Raw genomic sequence first — 15993 nt, 5'->3', positions numbered from 1 at the left:
AGGTGGCAAGTCAATCTAAGTTGGGCAATGCATTAATACCCTAGAATTTCATATTCCAAAAAGCAATTCAATTTTGTAAGCCACTACATTATAAAAAGACTAAAAAACTTATTTGATGAAAATTTATACACTGTCCATAAAACTTAAAACTGTCCATAATACAGGACTCATATCAACTAAATCAGGCCTTGAATTTACTTAATGTAAAATCAACCATACAACTTGGCAGCATGTTTGAAACGTTGCTCTTTTACAACTAAATAGGGTAGCAAAAAACAAAAAACAAAAAAAAAAAAACAAAAAACAAAAAACCAGTTATTACAGATTTATCATGATTCTTTCAGAAGGTACTCTCATTTGGATGTGGGAGGAAAGGAAAACAGAAAGCATGTGATACTAACAGTCTTGGCTTGTTTGCCATTGATTTTTCTAGCATCAGTTATAAAAGTGATTAACTTGCTTAAGAAATGAGTTGAAATTACTATTCAAGTCTGGGCTTTCATTCGAAAAGGTTATCTTAATCTAGTTTTCAATCTCAGAAATGTATCGCAGCAATGCATTTGCATGTGTGTAAAATGCTTCCTTACACCAAAAAGATCTCAAAGAGGTTTATAATGAATCAGAAATTAGGATATATAATTTCACAACTGAGATGTGGTTACCTATTGGGTAGAGAATTACTTTCACTTGTAACTTCCACTTGCAAATCATGTAAGTGCGTGTTTACATATGCTACTCTTTCCCTTAAATCTGTGGGACTGCTCAGACACCTAATACTGAAACCAATCTACTTTAAACATTCTGAGAGTTAACATCATCGTGTGCAGAAGTTGAATTCATAACATCCACCTCTTATCACACAACAAGGGTGAGGAAATCCGGTCAGTAACCTGGATTACTTTCTCTGTTTCAAATAGTAGCACAGGAAATCTGACGTTTAATATAGGGCAGACGAGTTTTATGCTGAAGGATTTATCTAAGGTGAAAATCCTGACAGCCTGAAACTTGATCACCCTGGAAAAACAAAAGCTTGTATTGTCTACCCAGATTAGAGCACTTAAAGTCTCCAAACACTAATCCTTTTATAACTGTGTGTTCTTATGCTTTCAATGAGCATTCTTTAATGAATTTATTCTCTAAAGAAACCCCTGATAATTGTTAGTTATGCTGATAAAAAAAGTCTACCCTCAAGAAGGTATCCCTAGAGGAATATGAGGACTTCCAGAGAAGGAAGGCAGCACTGCAGTGCAGTGGAACCATTGCTCTATCCCAGTGGAAGATGAGAAGAAAGAACATCTACAGAGGCATTTTTTTGGCTTTGACCTCTTTATAGGCAGCAATGTAATATGTTACCTTTCCCTAAAAAGCTTTCAAGAATATGATAGTAGTTAAAAAACAAAACAAAAAAACTGTCATAAAGAAGCATATATTATATGTGCATATTCCTGTGGGCCCTCTGCCCAAGTAGAGAAAGTATGACCTTGGGCATTCACTCTGGATTCAGGAAAGCTTGGTTCCCTGCTCTCTGCTACAATCTTTGCTCTGTAAGCATAGTTAAATCATTTCACTCTTGTTTTTCTCTACCATCTTCTGTCTTTTCTAATTAGATTACAAACTCTTTGTTTTTTTTTTTGCATGCTTTGTAAAACGTCTGGTATAAAAGGTCACTTATCTCAGTTGACCTGCTAAGTGCTGCTATAATGCAAACAATATTGATGCATCCTGACTTGATGGTATTTCACCTTCATGTGATGCAAGAGGCTGGCGCTGTGTGGCACGCTGTAATTTGGCACCGAGAGGAGAAACAAACTCAGGATATGAAAATGGGAATAGCAGAGAATAAGACTGAGCAGTTGTTGAAAAAAGTACAGGAAAATATATTCAGTTTCTGCAAAAACCAGCTGGAGACCCAGATCTGGAAAGTGCTTGTTGCTTTACTTGGCAACCATTTGCATGCCCGTCTGTGGCATTTGCCCACACATCAGAATATTACGTCTCTGAGGGAAAGCAAAAGATCTGAAACCAAGAAATGCATGCATTGGTGGCAGCCTAAAAACTTCTGAGCTGTACTCTCTCTCACCTTTTGTCTGTTGACAAATATGCATGTGTTTTTCACAGCTGCTGTTAATGACCCATCATTGCAGACTTCCTCTAAAGTGGGATTTAAAGGAGGTGGTAGTTACTGTATGAAATGATCTTAGCCTACTGCTTTCCCTATGTGCTAAATTACTCTGTGTAAATCATAAGATTCCCATATGGCCTTTTCAGTTAGAAGCAGGAACGCACCCTTGATTTCTAGTAAGGGAGAGTTAGTTCTGTCTTGTGAAAGAGGGGACCTTTTTAACTTCCTTCCCCTTTGTTAACAGCTACTCCAAGCACCCAAACTGTTCAGCTCACAATACCAAAATTCCTGACAGTCTGTCCTACTTGTGTCTCACAGAATCAACAAAGGTACAATGTATTTTCTTCTAAGTAGCGGCCTTTACAAAAGGCAATGGCCTAGTCCTCCTCCAAGTGTTCTCTTCAGCTAAATGGAACAAACACTTGCTGTGGCTCTTAAGCTATTTCCTTCAAGGGTTGGTACGAAGCGAAATAAACCAACCAAACAAAAAATGCTGAGCCATCCAAAAGCACAGAGCCACGTTGGACAAGTACCTGAAATAATCCTGAGTGAACAAGTACTACCCAAAGCAGCACGGCCCCATCAGTGCACTTTTTCTCTGCAGGATGAATGATCCAGGGCAACGTGCCTCCCTAATGCAGCTGTATTGATTTTGAGACCTTGCCTGGGTATCCTTACCTAGCACAGTGCTGTGTGTATGGATTATTAGTGCTTGTTCTCGAGGGAAGGAATTGAAGTGTCAGTGAGCCCTTAATTGTGTCTCAGTGAGTCTTAATTGTGCCCATAGCTAATATTGTCCATATGGTTATAGCTCTCAGAAAAAAAAAAAAAAAAGAAAAAAAAACATTTTACACAAGTTTTATTTACAATCCTCCACAAAGAAGACTGCAGTATTGTATGTGGAATTTAGAATTACAATTTCCTTTATTTTTAGAAGCAATATGTCAATTCAGAGCCATTTATTCCACTTGGACTATAGGAAACCGATGAGTCCAGCTACTCTCACACCTGCTGGGTGCTGTGCGTTATGTGGGAGGGAATGGAAGCGGGCTGGTTCTCCTCAGGTCCCACGAGAAACACTCTGCAGCCAGTAACACAGGCTCAGGCGAGGATCTCAGCGAAGCATTTTTTATTTGTGACTGAAACAGTGGCTGTTCTGCAAGCGGGAGTGCCCAGAGAAAGCGTATCATAACCTTACATCCCCTATTACCCGACGCCTGATTCCTCCCCGGTTTCCTCATTGGCGGAGGTTCACGTTACCACATTCACCTCATTACCACAGGTTCACAAACCACGCAGTGCTTGCTACTATACCGTATACGCACAGTTTTATTTGGCTGTCGATTTCCTTGCTTTTCCCTTCTCTCCTGACTAGAGGGATTTTACTTATTTCACACTGTTTCTCTCAGCTATCCCCCTTATTTCGGGACAGCGGGACCTGCCCCTTATCTACTTAACATACTGTGCCTGCACAACCACTGGTGAATGTGTGAGGTGAGAGGAATTTTCCACACAACTTTTATTCCTCACAGTCCTAACAAACGCCTGGTGGGAGACGGAGCGGGAGAGGGACGATTTTCAGGTTAAACCGTCTGAAAACAGACAAATAATAAAAAATAATAATAAAAATAGAATTAAAAATAAAAAGCTGTGAGAAGGTCTGGGTTGAGGAACCCCGGGGGCTCCTCACCCGCCGCCACCTCAGCGCCAACGGCCGCGCCCCCCCTCCCCAACGGCCGCCCTCGCCCCGCCCCGCGCGGTGTGGGCGCGGCCCCGCGGAGTGCCCGGATGGGCTCTGCCCGGCGCGGCGCGGCGCTCCCCGCCCCCTCCGTGCCCGGAAGTGTCGGCGGCGGCTCTCGGCGGCGGCTCCTCCGGCGGGGCCGTACGGGAGCCGCGAGGGGCCGCGATCGCGATGCGGCTCCACCACCGCCCGGCCTCGCCGCTTCCGCCTCCCGCCGCTGCCCGCCGGCCGCCCGCCCCCGGCCCGGCGCTATGAGAGCCGCCGCGCCCCGGTACGTAGAGCACGGACTGGGGAGGGGGGGGGCTCCGAGGGACCGGGGAGGCGGGAGGGCTTTGTCGTGCCCCCCTCCGGTGTCCTCGGGGCTTTTCCGGAGGGCCCGGCCCGGTGCGAGCCCCCCCCGTGTGTGTGAGGGGGGGTTTGGGGACGCCCCGGGGGCTGTGGGTGGCCCCGCGAGGCCGCGGCCGGGCTCCATTTTGTGCCTGAGCTGACGCTGTTTTTCAGCCGGTGATGTCATCGGCAGGTATTGCGTCACGGGAGACGTCATCGGGGGAGGCGGAGGAGGCGAAGCCGTCCCGAAATCCCAGCGGGGCCGCCCCGGTGCGGGGTTACCCCCTCCTCCCCCCCCTCCCCTCCAGGGCCGCCAGGTCAACCCAGGAGGTAGCGCCGCGCCGGGAAGGCGCTACGGGAGGCAGCGGCCGGGCCCCGGACACAAAGGGAGGAAGCTCCGAGCTCGGCAGCCGGGCCCGGCCCTCCCTCGGCCTCCCCAGCGCTGCTCTGATGGGGATCGCAGGCGCTGGTGCCGCGGGGGGGCCGCAGCCGAGCCCTGCGTGCGGCTGCCGAGGTGTGTGTGTGTGTGTTTGGTGTGTTTGTTTCGCTGCTCCGGGAGAAAAATAAAAAGTTTTGGTCCTTCTCCGTTTTTTACGGGACTCTTTGTTATTTCTGGAAGCAAAAATTTGTTTTTAATCGGATACGGTTACCTTAGCAGGCCCTAAGTATTTCTTCTGTGCTTCTAGCATAAAGATTTTGGACAAACACCGATGCTCGTGTGTGCCTATGCCATAGTATACCCCTTGCAACCCTTGTAAGCAGATATTCTATCAGCAAAAATCACTTTTAAGCAATATATATTCTGTACGTAAAGCTACAAACACAGCAGGGTTTGGTACATCACCAGAAGCTACTTTTAACTCTCTTCTGGAAACCTGAGATTTTAAATATCCAGAAATATCCTCGGTGTTGTATTGCCCTGAAACAGCTTTCTGCCAGACTTTTAAATTCGGCTTGCTTTTAGACTGTCAGTGAAAATAAGAGTTATGGTTTGAACTGTAAGCTACTTGTTGCTGTCAAAAACTTGTAGATACTGTAGAATAAATATAAAATGGATTTTTAAAAAACACAGGTTTTCTCTGTCCTAATCACCTGGACAAATCATTTTGGGCAGTCAGTTGAAATTAAATATTATAAAAGCTACTTTTCTCCTTTTCCCAATACATTGTGTTTCTCTGTTAATCTTTATGTATTTGAAAACACTTAATAAGCATAGAGGAGAGAAAAAACGGTTGTTATTAACAGCACAAGTTAAAGTAGAAAGGAATTGGCTGTGGGTAGTAATAGATAATCTAGTTAAGACTTGCACATAGATCTCATCGACTTCCTTTTTCATTTATTCTTTCTTCATTTTGTGTCTGCATTTGTGGTTTTCCCACTCTGTCATGTGCACGCTCTTCACCATCTACCATAACTGTTTTCTTTGTCTTGTGCCCCTGTAGAGGAGGTGACCATAATTAGAAATTTCAAGATTGTTTACAGGTCGTGGGGCATGCTCAGAAGGAGATTTCCATGTGTCTTGTTTTACAAACCCACCCCATCTCATTCTCTTTCTGTCTGCTGGTGAGAAGTAGATGTTTGTGTTGTTTTTTCTCTGGCAATATTTTGTAGCAGGCTCATTTGTTTATTACAGGCATTTCTGTCACTTTGAAAAAAGTCTACAACATGCCCCTTTTGCATTTTGTGTACTTGACAAAGTGTGGTTAAGAGTAAGGAAATCTTCATGAGGTTGTTACTCTAATTGAGAGCAAGAACTTGATACTTGTAATCGTAAAATCCTGTGATCTTCACAATACTCTGCCCTGATCAAAGCACGAGTGCTTTGAAAAGCGTTGGTGTCGTGTCACTTCTCTTCCTGCCTTTTTTTTTTTTAGGTCCTCCCTCACTGCTTATGCTAAAGCACTTTGGCTTCTTTGGAGTCACACAGATGGTGCTTCCTTAACTGTCTACCATCAAATCAGCTCAGAAGCTACACAGTCAAGTAATGATAGGGTAGCAAAGCAATGCACTGGGGATGCGTTAACCTGTGCGAATTACCTGGTTTCAGAAGCCTATTAGCATAGCAAACGTGGAGGGACACGCAGCCTCATCCCAGCTCTGTGGAGCTCATTGGACTGGAGAGGAAGAAAAACCCAATAACTCAATGCTCTGTTTCATCACAGGGGCATTTCTGGGATGAAATAGGAGATGCTCTTGCATCAGTGGTTGCCTAATGTGGTGCCTGTGAGGCCGTGATGAAGCTCAGCTCCATCGCTTTGGAGATGGCCTCCTTGAGGTGTTCATACCTCTGCTCTTCATACTTCAAAATTCCTGCATATTCACAGCGGATTTCTTTCCTGCTTTCATTCCTTGAGAAACTTCCCTGTTTATTTCTTTACAGCAGCTTATTTCTATTTTTCCTTGTCCTACCCATACCAAAAGCATGCTTACTGGCATCCTTGCCTCAAACAAAAGGAGGAGGCCTCTCCTTTAGTTTGTGCTTAATTAAATGAGAGACCTGGTGCAACTGTGTGAGGGGCGGAGGTATGGTCGTAATGGCAATTTTGTAGTAGTAGTTGTTACTGAGAGAGGATGGCCACTTGCCATAGCTCCGTGGCTTTCTTAAGTAGTGTATATACTGCATTAGATAGCGTGTGTGTTGTGCTGTTCAACTTGTGTGGTGTGGTTGAATTTTGGCAGGAGGGTGATCAGTATTGGAGTAAACTTAAACAGAAATCCCCTCAACTTTCATAATTCCGCTTTACCCAAGTTAATAGTTTTCTTGTGTGGCTTTTCTTAACCTGGTTTAAAACCATTCTTTGTGGGCTATAAAGTTGTTTGTTTTTTTTTTAATGGTCTTTGCCTGTGTGCTCGCAAAACGGTTCATTGTGTCTGCCAACCTTCTTGTGATCAGTGTTTGCATTTAGTGTTTAGGAAATGTAGTGCAAAGCGAGATGCTCCTTCTGCTGATTCAGAAACTCATTGACACGGAATGATCTGGAGAGATAACACCTTCAAATTCCCTGAATTAGAGCGCTCACCCATGATGCTACCTTGTATCACCTTAAAGCCCTTTAATTTTTGTGGCAAATGTTACACTTGCCAATTTTCATTGGTTACTCGTCTTTTTTGGGGGGAAATCATAAACCAATTCTAATATTCTCCCACTACATGGGGTGAGAATTGGACAGTTTCTTTAGTGGAAAAGAATCTAGCTTCTTTTCCGTGCTGTTTGCTCAGAGATTAAAGATGGGCAAAACAATTTTAAGTGAACTTCATGTCAAGTTGAATGGTAGGTGAACAGATTTCTGTGTTCAGTTCTTACCTCTATTATAGAAGCTCCTTGTGTGTACTTCACTTTTAACCACTTCTTTTTAGCATTAGAAATGTCTTAATGTGCTCTTGATTTCATTGCTAAATTTATGGAGTGAAGCAGGCAGGTTTTATGAGCACTTACAAAATGGTAATTTACGTCTTGTGTGTGTGTGAATATTTCGTAAAGGAAATTATATCTCTTAAAAAAAAAAAAAAAAACAACAATTTGAGCTCGCTTAGCAGTATTTGAAGCTCTAGTTTGCTCTGTGCTCATGCTATATGATCGTTTTAGGATGGACAGCTGCTTAGGTTTTAATTAGTACCTAATCGAATACTGAACAGTGTCAGTCCCATCCACCTTCATGCGTGCAATGTTTGCTCTTTGCACTATATTGTGACTTAATTCACCTTTGAACTACAGAAATTAACACTTGACATGTAATTTAACTTGGAGCTTTAGAGAAAGACCAAGTAATGGTGTGCCAGGGAGAATGCCACCGAGTAGCTCTTGGCCAGGGCCCAGCTGGTGTTGGGGTGCGTGTCTGCAGCAGCTGCCCAAGTTCTTGGGCTGGGAAGGATTTGCTGCTGTACCTGCATGTGCCATGCTGTGGGGAGGATTGATGGGTGAAACTTGGGAGCCAGGCTTTCCCTTGTCCTTCTTCCTGCTTGCTGCTTTAATGCTCATCCCCTCCCAGGTGCCTGCTCATGCTTGGTCGAGTCACTTGCAAAATCAATCCCGAAGCAGGGCTACAAATGGAGGTGAAGGGAAGGAGGGGGAGCGATGACTCGCACTTGATTTATTTGCAATGCCGTGTTTTGTTGTGTATTAAATGCTTGGGAAATTAATTAGGCTTGGGTGTCAGTAAAAAGGTTTGAGGTTATTTGCATCAGCTGTTCCTTCCTGAACAACTGAAATTGCATGTAGATGCAGAGCTCCTTCTGGCTGGAGGAGCAGCTGGTGTAACTTTCTCCTCTGGTGTCATACTTTCTAGTTCTCTGTTCCATGTTGACTTTTTCTTTGGAAAACTCCTTTCCCCAAAGTTTTAATTTTCCTGGCTTTCTTTATTCAGTTTCTAATTGATGAATCTGTTTTCTCCATTAGCATTGCCTGTAGCCTGTGAAGCATAACCGTCTTCAATGTTTAAGTCAAAACAAACAGAATAAAACAAACACCCACCCACTACCTGAACTTGAAATGAATTCGAAGTAGAAGTCACTTTTTGCTTTGAGCGCTTAGTGCAGGGGTGTAATGATTTGTGTTAGTTAGCTAATAATTTCTTAAAATGCTTTGGTGCAGGGACTTGTTGACTGTCTACAGAACTTAACACAATAGGGCTCTGAATTACCTAATCTGTAGACATTACCTCAGCAACACAACAAGTAGTCTTTGGTGATTTTTTTAATTTTAAAACAGATGGATTCTTTGCTAACCGGGTTTATTTTCAGAATCATTTGTTTGTAATCAAAACTCTTGAAGATAAAATCAGTAGAACAGTTTTGTAATGAATTTAGCAAGCAAGTGCTTAATATAGTTTGTTTCAGCTTCTGGGATGGAGCAACATTTTATGATAACATTAAGCTTCTTTAACTGCTTTTAATGAGCCTTGTATTCACTGGTCACACTGATATTTACGTATTAAATTGAATAACTGTTGTTGTGAAAGATGACAGAATACCGTCCTTTCAACTCGTGTCATGTCTCTGCTGTGTGTGAAGATAATTGCAGCAGTTATTTGTGTACAACCAGATTTGTACCTATTTTTAGGTGTTTTTTTCCATGCCTTCAGTTCTTCTTACACTCTGCATGAACTCGCTTACAGACTTGAGTCATACTACTTCAGTTCTGGAAATGTTGTACTAGAAACCAAATGGTCTGAAATCTCTAGTTAGCTTCTTTGGGTAATTGTAGGTTGATGTACGGCACGTTGCTGAGCCAGCCACTGAAGTTGACGTGAGCTTGCAGTTAGGGCTGGTGTGTGTGGTTTCAGAGGAGCAGGAGGGATGCGATCTTGTTTTGATGCTTTTCATCTCTGTACAGAATCTGCTGAGCTAGATTTTGCTTGTTACTTCTGTGCACGTAGGAAACGAATTTTAAAATCAAAAATGGAAAAATATTTGTGTTGAAGTGAGGATGTCATTTGCGTAATTGTACTTTAAACATTTTTGGAAAACAAACACTTGACATGTGGTTGGTCTGAGAAAAGAGATGCAGCCAATGTTTGGAAGAATGGATTTGCCCTGTTATGTCCCATGAGAGGCTTCTGTGTCTGGGGGCACCTGTAATTGCTTATGGCAAAAGGTGATTTCTCTCCAAAAAATAAACAAAAATCATAATATATGTAGAAATAGGAGAATAGAAATAGGAAAAAAGCCTCCACAGATGATAGTCTTCTTAAGTTTCGAATGTGGCATGCTGTCTACAGTTAGCTGCTGTGGTTAGTTGCAGTAATAATCTTATCAAGCCAGATCAGATTTTATTCAGTAGTCAGTAGTTTCGAGTATTTCTTACGGATACCATTTTTAAGAACGTGAAGATACCATCTTTAAGAATTTAAATATTAGTTGGTTTTGGAAATATGCTGTACCCTCTGACAGTTGAGACCTCTCCCCGAGTGGGGAGAGGAAAAATACATGGCAATACCATCATCAGCTGTGTTTTATCTGTGTATCAGATAAATTTTAGCCTCACACCCTTCACAGAAACGTTGTGTTGCTTGCAAAGATGGGCTTGCTGCTTGGCGTGAGCTGGCTTCTTCCCTTCCTGATAGTAGATTGTATTTTTTTTTTTTTTCCCCCCTCCTGTTTCTTTTCTGTGAAGGCAACTTGGTAGAGTGGCACTGCAGGCGTCGCGCTGCTCCTCAGTGTAGGGGTGAATCACGTTGGGTCTGCCCCTGATGTGGCGGAGGCGAGAAGCAGCAGGCCAGTTCCAGCTTTCTGCCTGCCTCCCTGACATCAGGGAAGATGAAGCAAACCTCTGACTGTAGCTCATGGAGACCTTCACAGGCTCAGCAGCTCCAGGCCAGCAGGGAAGCACCGGGAGAGATTTGATTTACCTATGCAAGCAGTGAGGGCAGCAGCAGGTGCTCTGGAGGCATGGCTTGTGATGGAGGGCAGCTGGCCGTGGTGGTGGCTGTGTGCGGTGTTTTGCGGGGTGTGTTGCCAGCAACAGCCTCCCAAAGGCAGCTGAAGAAGTGTCCTACAAACGAGCAAGCTCTATCTGATTAAATCAGCAGCCTTTTATCAGCCCCAGTTGTTTTTGTCAAGCTGTGATCTGTTTAACCATGCTCGGATTAGCCAGGCTGCCCCAAGGGGCCTATGCCTGCCCCCTCGTGCTATTTGCCTTACTGCTGCGTTTAAACTTTAGTAAAGCAGCCTACACATAGAGGAACAAACTGGTGGTGTAAGTAGGTGAAAAAAGTGAGCAAGCATCCTGCATAACAAGATGTAAGATTTCAGGTATTCACACCTTGGTAGCTAGTGCTTTTTGCAAGACCCCATTTTTTCTTGGTGCTTAGAATGTACTCCTAGGCTTCATTTCCAATCCTCAAAAACTTGCACAGATTTTTGTTGCATGAATAGATGTTAGCCTTTTGGGGGAGTTCCCCAGCAGGGCATCCTGATGTGGACCATCCCCTCTTCCTTGCCCTCGCAGCCCCAGGTGAGCAGCCTGGAGCTGAAAGCAAGAGCTGCAAGAGGTCTGTCCTCCCCAGCTGGAGAAGCAGTGGGGTTTAGTGCCTAAAGCCAGAGTGCTCGTTGCTAAGCAGTCTCTTGTGAGGTGCTCATCACCATGGTCCAATGGAAAGTGAAAGCCATAGGAGTCTTTTAGCAATTGTTTCTTTAAAAAGAGTTTAACCTTTGCGAGGAAAACAATTTTAATATTACTTTTGTACCATTTTTTAATGTTACTTATGCTCAGCCCTTACTCTGCTTTAATCTATAGTTTTAAAAGTTTATTGCTGCCGAGTTAGTTTAACCTGTCTATAAAGAGGTAAGACATGCTTTGAAAATTTCTTGTCTTGAGCAAAAAAGACTGCTGGAAGTAGGAGAAATAGTAGGAAACTGCAAAGGTTTGAATGGCTTTTGTTGTGGAAAAATGCACCTTAAGCAGATTAGTTTTGAGTTGTTCTAAAATCTAAAAGTAGAAGTAAACTAATATCTGGTTGGTTTTGAAACAACAGAGTAGGAAAAATTGTGTACCTGTATTGGAGCTTTAGAAACCAGTTTCTGTAGGATAAGAACGTTATTTAGTTTTTTTAACCCTGTGCACATGTGTGAACTTGATGTCTTTCTAGGACTGTTTCTGCTTGTCTTGATGACTTTTATGAGGTGTTCGTATTGTAACACTTCCAGAGATTCTTACTTCATATTCACTAAAGGGAGTGAGTGTGCAGCTCTACCTCTTGACCTGCCTGCCTTTCCTAGGATGCTGCTGTGGATGACCTTTAATACCCAGTTCACTGAAATTAATTGTTCCAAGACTGTTTAGGTGAGCTAGCATCAAGTGCAGTCTGTTTCTCTAACAGAGTTTGCTTTGGTGTTTTTGCTTAGTTTCCTAGCATATAAATGTAAGTTGCTTTTTGCACAGGATGTAGTATTTTTTTGTGACTGTTTTGCTACGAGTCACTGACTAGGTGTGAGATGAGCTGTACCTCTTACAAAATTTCCACGAAGATGCAGCTGTGTATGCAAATTTGTTCACTGTTTGCCATGATAGGTAACAGGGAAGTGAATGATCAAAAAAAACCATCTGATAACATTTGTGAGTATAAGCTTTTGGCTGCCGAAAGCAATTGTTATCGCTTCAGTATGAATTTTCCAGGTAATAACAATCTGCAAAGGTTAGTGAGCAGAGCATTATGCTGCTGTTTCTCTGTACAACTTCTCTGTAGCAAATAAGCACCTTTCTCTGGGGCATGTAGTCCAATGCTTTACACTAATCCCACGATTATTTTTTTTAAAGACCCCCACCCAACTAACTAAATCTTTCAAAGAAGTTTTTTATGCAAAAAGAGTGTCAAGGTTCCCATCTTCAATTTGGTAAACTTCTGATTGTGTGTAACTGAAGTATTTGGAAAAAAATAATGCTTCATTTATTATACTTCCACATGCCAGTGATTTGTTTGAGTGAGAGTAATGGAGTGAAACTAAGGAGAGAGAAAGATCACTTTGGCTGTATAGCATGGGGAAAAAAGAAGACAGCAGTTGACTATTAAAACAGAATAGCTTCCCAAGAGGAATAGTGGTGGAAATGCCCATCTTTTGGGTCCCATAAAGCTAGACTAAAATGAAATTGAAACGCTCTAAGAAATAATTTTGCATTTCTTCTCTGGGGAAATGGATAGATGACTCCTGTAGGGAATAGTCTAGGTTATCTAATGTGGAGTTTCCTATATTATAGCACAATAATGCAAGGTAAAGCTGAGGCATTTTTATTAACAAGCTTGGCTGATGTAGACTAGACAGTTGCGGTTCAGACTCTGCTAGACACTGGGTTTTCTCTTGTCTGAGGTAAAATTCAGCTTTTTTTTTTTTTTTTGATGGTTAAGATGGGAAAGAAAATTCAGAGAAAAGCACAAAAAATGGCGTACTCAATTGTAGTTCTTACAACGAATAGTATAATCTTGCTAATTTTGAGCTGCTGACTTCAGTGTTATTGGTTACAGCTGCTACCCCATCCCCTTGAGGAGCTGTGCATTTTGCATGTGCCTGGTTTTGCCTTGCTGGGGTTTTCTGCTGGAGCACCTCAGGATGTGCTTTTAAACTCCGTGTCCTAGCTGCAGCTATTTTAAGCTGTGCCTGCCCCAGCTGTCTGCCCCATCTCTTTGCTGGAGTTCACTGTCCCTGGAGCAGGGGTGACGGGGATGTAAACGTAGTTTCTCAGCTGTCACAGTCCAGGGTAGTATTTTTTGGTCTCTGGAGTTAGGATTTGGCTTGCAGTGTGGGTGCTGAGGGGTGTTTGTGCCTGCTGGTGGGTGGCATGGGTGAGACCTTGTGCTGAAGCAGCTAAGAGCGCCTAGACCTTGTGATCTAAGCCTCAAAACTGGTGTAGGTTTGTGCGTTTCCAGTGAAACGTATGCTTAAGTAAGCATTTTTGGTATGACGGTTCAAAAAACCCTTCCTTTTACCTATTATGGGCCTTTCACTTCTCCAATAAGTCTTTATAGGGTATTTTCTGTATGTAACTCAACTGCCGTTCCCTTCTACTTGCCCTGAAAAGGAAACTTGCACATTAGAAGTGCTGCAAATGAAGTTCGATGTAGTATGTGCTCAATCTACAGTTTTTCTAACTTTGGGGTGGCAGAGGTGTGGAAAAACTGTGTATGTGTGTGTATATATATATAAAAAAAAAAAAAAAAAAAAACTGCAATTAAGTATTAGTAATTCTGTGCACTCAAATGTTGCAGTGTTAGATAGGGATTAAATTCAATAAATATTGAGCACAGTATTTAAATAATTCTTTGGGTATACCCCGAGTCCGTTCTCAGAGAAGATGCTGCTGCTGAATAAATTGGAAAGCTGCCTAAGCTTAATAGACCTTTCACATGTCTGTTATTGTGCTGTGTATCATCCAGCAGAAAATTTGGTTTAATACAGTTAGCTAATAGGAAATGTGCAGCAATTCTTTCATAAAGATCAATTGTGGAGAGATGCAAATCCTGCCAATTAAGAAACAATTCTATCTTTTACAAAGTTTTCTTTCTACTAGTAATGTCTTATGAATTTTTGTAAGCGTAATCGGCTTAAAAGACCAACTCTTAAACAGGAAAAAAAAATGGTAAACTTCTCTCTTCAGCTGGATGATATTTTTTAAGTCTCTAGGGTTTGGAGAGAAAGATAATGTGCCTTGTGTGGATTTGAGCAGCATTGAAGCCTGTTTAATCAGCTGCAGGAGTTCCGTGCTGGTGGATAAGCCAGACCCGGCTGGCAGGAGGTGTTGTGCAAAAACTGCTACCAAGCAGAAAGGAGAGTGGCTTTCATGGGGTTTAACTCTGAAATACCTGGCGGGTGGCCAGGTGTTTTGGCCTTTAGAAGTTGATGTTATGTAAAACTGTGAGTATGAATGGAAGGATCATGTCAGGAGGGATGCAGATGTGACCAGATGTGTGCAGATGTGGGATCTGTTGGCATGGCCATTTATTAGGCTTTCTTTAGACACTACTAAACGATGTTAGTGTCGGTCACTCTGGGTAAGTTGCTCTAGTTCTTGTTAGCTGATGAATGTCTGAAGTAATTTGGTTAGAGACGTGTGATGTTTGAGGCAGGGCAGGTTCCCTGGACTCTTTCTGGGGTGTTTTGGAAGCTCGGTCCAGTAATGGTTTGGGAGCACACTGGACTTCCCTGTTAGGTGTTGCGTTGCTCCTCGGCTGCTGGACAGGACTTGAGTCAGCCCACGCTGTGCCTCTTGTTCAGTTATATCATGTGGTGAGTGCTGAAGTCCTGTGGTGTGCCAAAACACATCCTGGGAGGGGATGCTCGGGCCTGTGCAAGAAGGGTCAGCAGGGACTGGCCTTCCAGTTCCCAACGTGCTTCATCCTCACTCTTGAAGGAGTGGGATGGGGTCACTGACTTGGTGAGTCGATCCATGGCTAGGTTCTGGCAGGCTGGGTTGAACTTTCAGGGTCTCTTGGATGCTGTACAGAAGGCAGTTTGTCCAATTCTGCCAGTAATTTGCTGACTGTTACACCATACTGAAATAGAGGAGGCATTGCAGTGGTCACTTCTTAGTATGCACGCATGCACCTCTTACACTACTGCTGCTCTGATGAAAGAAATACTAGGTTATAGGAGTTGTAGTGAGCTTCCACTCTTCCCTGTGAGAGCTCACAAAAGATGATGCTATCGCTTAAGGAAATTCTTGAAATAAGTTTTGAAGTGTTTTGCAGGTTTATTATTGAGGGATTAGAGGATTTCTCTCTGTGGTATTTTCTTTGTGCATACAAGTGCATTGATTCCAACACAGCATGTAAGACTCAATGTGTTTTTCTATAGCTATGAGGTTGAAAAGTAACTTTTTCTAGAATAATCTTGATAAATATTCAATTTATGGGAATAATTTCTGCGAAGGGAAACGAGATAATGTTTGGAACTCAATATAAAACTGGTGTATAAAGTACTTTTGAAGATCTCTTTTAAAAAGTAACAGGAAAAAAGTTAGAGCTTATACAGCTTTTGATAAAATTTAGTGTACATAAATGTTATGGATGATAGTCTATTTTCTTTACACTCCTTTTGTGAGTAATTAGAGGGAATTAACTTCAGATAGCTTGAAGCTTAATACAAGTAATTCTTTGAACAGGAAACTACTTCAACTGCTAAAGAAAATGGGCTTTGAGAAGCTGCATTTCATTTTATTTCTCTTCCCACTACTGCTCTGCCAGTAGTGCTGAGCTCTGCAAAGATGCTGATTTTAGAGACCGGTCTGTTGGGCACAATGGTTAGCAGGTGCCATTGATACTTTAAGAGACCAGGAGAAGTGGTAAGCCCGTCATGTTGGGGATCTGAAAGTACA

At 42.7% G+C, this 15993-nt stretch overlaps 1 protein-coding gene across 1 annotated transcript in view; it reads left to right on the top strand.

The window, feature by feature from the left end:
- The first annotated feature begins 3922 nt into the window (after window positions 1-3922).
- Window positions 3923-15993, top strand: part of SPOPL (speckle type BTB/POZ protein like) — a 33314-nt gene continuing 21243 nt past the window's right edge. The window contains exon 1 of the mRNA XM_068687115.1: window positions 3923-4134. The gene's annotated coding sequence lies outside the window, so the exon portion shown is untranslated. The remainder of the gene's footprint in view (window positions 4135-15993) is intronic.

The sequence above is a fragment of the Anas acuta genome, chromosome 6 (assembly GCF_963932015.1).
Source record: "Anas acuta chromosome 6, bAnaAcu1.1, whole genome shotgun sequence".
In the NCBI taxonomy this organism is placed as follows: Eukaryota; Metazoa; Chordata; class Aves; order Anseriformes; family Anatidae; genus Anas; species Anas acuta.
This window is presented reverse-complemented; position numbering and strand designations above follow the sequence as displayed.